The sequence below is a fragment of the Amphiprion ocellaris genome, chromosome 24, assembly GCF_022539595.1.
Source record: "Amphiprion ocellaris isolate individual 3 ecotype Okinawa chromosome 24, ASM2253959v1, whole genome shotgun sequence".
Lineage (NCBI taxonomy): Eukaryota > Metazoa > Chordata > Actinopteri > Pomacentridae > Amphiprion > Amphiprion ocellaris.
The window spans coordinates 21581727-21587275 of NC_072789.1; the positions used below are offsets into that span (position 1 = coordinate 21581727).

General features: G+C 39.3%; 1 long non-coding RNA gene across 1 annotated transcript; it reads left to right on the top strand.

Annotated features, from left to right (window-relative positions):
- Window positions 1-442: 442 nt before the first annotated feature.
- On the top strand, window positions 443-2495 carry LOC111581948 (uncharacterized). Its single transcript, XR_002747295.3, has 3 exons — window positions 443-589; window positions 666-734; window positions 1303-2495. It is a non-coding gene; the product is annotated as an uncharacterized LOC111581948 (long non-coding RNA).
- Window positions 2496-5549: the final 3054 nt, after the last annotated feature.

Below are 5549 nucleotides of genomic sequence, written 5' to 3' on the forward strand. Positions count from 1 at the left end.
TTTCCAGCTTGCCTCAGGACCTCAACAATCAGTGATTAAGTGACCGTCAAACCACAATTCCAGTCCCAGATGATTGAATCTGAGCCAGTTTCAAAAAGGAAAATGGAAAACATCTTAATCAGAGACGAGTTTGGCTGCAGTCAGTGTTCTTGTGTATTCCCATCATCATGTGTGTAATCTGGCTTTCACTGCGTACATCAACAGCAGGCTCACAATGTCACCCACAATGTGATTCTGTGCTCCTATTTTGAAGAAAAGAAGCATTTCAAGTAACACCTTAAATATTAGCATATAAGGTAGGGCTGGGCGCGTTAACGAAGTATTTAACATTGACAATTATTTTATCATGCATTAACGCAGTTTTTTAAAAAATTGTTAATATTATGAAAGTCCATTGTGTAACCCAGATAAAAACGATAGTATAGCTGTTGTTTTCCTGCATTATTTTGGCCTTATTGAGGTTCGGCCAATCCCAGTAGTCGCGGTGACGTCATTACGTTGTTCCCCTCAGCGCGCTGTGTTGTAATTAGCGGCTGCAGCATTCAGGCGTGCAGGAGCGGTGGGGAAGCCACACACGAGAGAGCTGCAGGTCTGTTTTCAGCTATTTTCGCTATTTTAATTGTAATACTTGCTTTAAACTCACCGGTTTAAATGTTAACTCTTAGGAGCCCCTTATCGTAGCCAAATCAGAGACGGACGACGGAGTGAGAGAGTAGATGCAAATCGTGGAACTGGTGAGTTTTACTATGGCTTTGTTGATAGCTTAGCGTTAGCTTGTCCTAGCCTTAGCCTGTTAGCCTAGCCTCCGCCATTGTTTGCCACTTTTCAATGCAGTTATGCCGTGTTTCTACCAAATGTATTGTATGTATATGGAAGCCCGGTTGTGCCAAGAAATATGTGGTTGTTTTCCATCTTTTCTGTTTGTTCAATGTTTGCATATTTGCACAGCAGTATTAGTACGTTTTGACTGAAGCACCTTATGCAAATCATGCACTACAAACTATGCACTTTATTTAATATTGTTCAACAATCTTCCATTCGAATTTAATTGAAGTATTTATGTGAATTTAAAGCAAATTAGTGATTACTGACTATGAATTTTGACCAAGGTGATTAAATATATTAATACATGTATGTTTATATTTGATATTGATTAGAATATTTACATTTTAGACTATGGACTCTAGTACATTTAGTCCTATTTATTGATTGTGTGCACACTGAAACTCATCTACTTTTAGCTATAAGCTATTGGTTTATTTGATTTAGAGATTTATTGGGAAGTTTGGGTCTGTTCTCTAGGCCAGGTCCTTGATTGATGGCGAGCTAATGGAGCCCTGAACCTAAAGCAAAGCAACTGCTGAAGAATCGAGTCGCACCTCTCCTGCCAGGCTGGTAGGGGGCTCTTGGTGGCCCACAAACTTTCCCCACTCAAAACCTTGAATTGTCTGCCTTGCCCACATACAATCTTTTTTTTCACAAACCCCTCCTATGCGCACTCTTCCTACTGGACAATCACATTCAACCCAGACGTGGGTTACATGAACTGTGGGATTGGGTTGGTACATTGGGGTAAATTCCCAAGTGTGGGGAATTTTGTGGACTCATTGGCGCTTTGCATTGACATTCGAATTGTATATCAATGTTTGAGTCATGTCCTGAAGTTGCATAGTTAATGAATTATTTTGAATATTCATTATTGAATGGCCATTTATGAGTTACTGTTTGTTATTCACTGTAAATATTTGCACTGTTGGTTGTCTTATATGGTTAAAGAAATATTCAATATATGGTACCTGCAAACACAAAATCAGCTTCCTGTCTACTTTCTCCTTGAGCCGAATTTAGCCTTCTGATTTGCAGTCAGATGAACCTAACCACTTCTGGTGTTAGTAAACCAGTTCTTTACTACTTACTCACTACACAGGTGTTACAATTGCTCACTGGCTTTGAATACATACAGACACACCATGGATCACAGCGAGCTGGATGTTGATCATCCAGGGAAGCTTCAGCAGACTGGTTGGATGCAGCATGTGAGAGAATTACAGATAAACTAAAACAAGACAAGCTAACAAATGCCGCGATGAAGTAGTTAGCTAGAGACTGCATTTGGATTAGTATTGTGGAGGATGTTGGTCTGTGGAATGTTCTTCAGATCGCAACGAATGACGGCACATATGAGCCTCAACCTGCATCACTAGCGGGTGACTCATACACAGGGGCAATAGTCAATGCATAGACTGCTAAATTAAAGAAATACAAATGTATAAATGTTAACTTGCTGTTGCTGGGAAGGTTCCTGTTAAAATGTTATGATCATGGCTCTGGACTCTAACTAACAGAGTAACTTGATTTTCTGTAACAAACCAGATAAAACTTGAATGCCTTGCCGTGGCAAATAGCTTTGGTTTTATTTATTTGATTACATTAATGTTTAAGTTGAGGTTTACAAGAAATATGATAACTGCTGGTGTGTAAAGGGAATAAAAGTGTTTGCAAAACAAATGTTGCTGTATATGTGTTACTTATACAGTCTCGCGCCGAAACTTTCTGCTTCTGACTTGGGGTCATCAGTGGAAATCTGACTTTTTGTAACGGCTCAGACAGTGCAAAGTACAGTTGATACCATCAATCTCTATGGATATCATCTAAGAAACAGCCTTGCATACTGTGTGGAACAAAATGGCAAGATTAACATTTGCTGAAGAACATGAAGAGAAACTTGATGAAAATTAGATGATGTCTAAGGTAAATTTGTTGAGCTCAGATCTGGTTCAGCATGTTTGGTGTAAAGCTGGTAAGGACTACCACAGTGAATGCATAGTCCTGACAGTGAAACAGTGGGAATGTGATGATTTGAGTAGCAAGAGATAACATTTATAGATATGTGGATTATGAATGCATGTGTATACTAAACTGCATGTCCAACAGGAGTAATTTGGGAAATATTCCTGAATGTGTTGTACTTGGTGACGGTGTAGAATTGAAATACCAGCATGTGGCATGTTTTATGCTTTGGACTTTTTAAAAATGTCCAGCAGTTGTTGCTAGCTTATTGTGAGTGTCATGGGTGATTTTAGTTAAGACAACACTCACCACAACTGCAGCATTCCACTCATTTCCTCTGAGCTGCAGGTATGACTCACTTGAAACTGGCTTGACATGAACCACAGGAAGGAGATCTCCCCACGAGAAGCTCTCCAGTAACTGCATTAAGTACATTTATTCAAGTGCAGTCCCCAAGATACACTTTTCAGGAGCACTCATGCTTACTTATAATGAGGGTCTTCATTGAATGCAACTCAGTGGCATAGCAGTATCTTTTTTTTTCTGTGCACAAATAGTCTTACATCTACCATGGAAATAAGGGGCTGTCAGGTCCTGGAAATACAGGAAAAGACATGATTATGAATAGAAACAGCTGGCAACATACCAACACTTCAACATACCCTTTAGAGGTAATGAATTCAGAGTCAAAGTCTTAAGCGCATTCCGCAACAAAAGGTACACTTTTTGCATTCATGAAACTTATTTAGCATAATAGTAAAGTCAAAAGCATGTCCTTATTTAGTATGTTTATGTTGCTTTGAATTAATGCATTTCCCAGCCCCTAACCTTTACCCCAATAACCCCAATCTTTGCCCAAGTCTCAACCCTCACACAGCCAGTCAGTCCTAAGTGATGACAAAGCCAGGACTACCTTTTGCTTGGGTAGCAGCTTTAACCCTCCTAATTCTCAAGCTACTTAGATGAAGTCATGACCTGGAGTCATGTAGGGTAGAAGCTGCCTTGAATCTGAATAAATCTCACAGTCCTCTTGCTGGTGTACCATGGGAATCACACACATCTGTTCACCTTCCCTTGTGCCACAAACACACAGCAGTTGAAACCAAACATCGCAAAGTTCAAATATCCACTGATCTATTGTCCTTTTCTTGTGTTTCTATTCTTATTATACTCAGCAGTAGAGATATCTCATGGTGTTTCTTTCCTGCTGTAGTGTCATGAGTCAGTTTTATCACTTCACGTTCTTGAAAATTTTCTTATTGACTGTCCTTCATGTCTTAAAGTAGTTTCTTGTTACTGAGTTGAGCAGTTCCTGCAACTTATTAACAGATAACTCATAAACTTAGTTAACTGTCATCAAATCAAACGGTGACTAGTAAGAATCAGAATTATATTGCATATGTCTCACATTTTTGGACATGCTAAATTAATCCATGTGTGCTATTTCAATGTTTTTATAGTATAAAAGCAACATTGCACCACTTTGCACTGTATTCAATAGTACCACTAAATCCCCAGAAACTACTAAGATGCGGTTGACATTTTGAAGCTCAGTGGTAAACTTTGTGTAATACAGTCTCTGCAGTTCAGTGGAGATGTTATTAATGCACTTTCCTTCATCTCACACTTCTTCCTCTGGCTGCTTTTTTTCTTAATAAAAAAAAATGTAACTAATTCTCAAGAGAGCAGCTGCCAAGGTCAAACTTCCAGCCTGCACCATCCATTTTGGCTACACACACAACTCCACCCGCCTCCCAGGTGAGCGTCAACCCTGCTAGCATGTCATGAGAAGCGACATAAATCAACGCAGCCTCGTAGCTCATCAGTCCTTGGTCTAGATTAACAGGTGCAGCCAGGCAAGCACTTTATGCTCCAAAGGAGGGAAGAAAAAAAGGCTGGAGTAGTTTGAAAGTAGTGAAAATAGGATCGAGTTTAACACCAGTTACCTGGTGAGTTTATGAAGCAGAGTAAGGAAGATACGCTCGGATGAAAAACTTGGTTAAAGCAATTCTGTAGTTTTCAAATCAAGTCAGTGAGATCTGACAGATGGTGAAATATGCCAAGGCAGGGAAAAACCAGGAAGTGTTGGAGGCCTGCAGCGAGCTGATAATGATTTAGACATGGAGGTGAATAGTACATGTAGCTCCCCTCAGTCTCAGAGATAAAACAGAAACTTAGTGAGAAAGTTGATGGAAAAATGCAAGCTATCTACTGGGGTGTTTCTGTTAGTTAGAACTGCTGTAGGATGAACCAAGTTCTGGATAAAGGGGCCAAAAGAACACAACCCAGTTCACAGTCACAACTCAAGTTTTAGAACTAAATGCTAATGTTCGACCTTATATTGCAGAAACATTTCATATGAAACATTTTGTCATCTTAGATCTAAATTATGTCCTTAAAACATTTTCTGAGAATGTTGTCATTTGTTGTCATGTAACATTGTGCAAATGTATTGCAAAAGAATACCAGGGACATTTTTAACAACATCCTGAAGACATTTTTTAAATGTTGCAATGAGAAGGTCCTTTGTTGTTGTGTGATGCAATCTGTGGCCTTGACAACATCTTTCAAACATCCTCAGAAGGGTACAAACAATCTTAAAATATTCCTTAAACATTCAGTTGTGTTTATTTATTTAAAACATTAGTAGAACTGCTGGGGAATGTTTGCCAGTGTTGTGGGAACATTCCCAGACAGCTGGCCAGTAAATGAATTGTCAATTCAGACAGCAGCAGAGACCAAATGCCAAGAAGCCATCT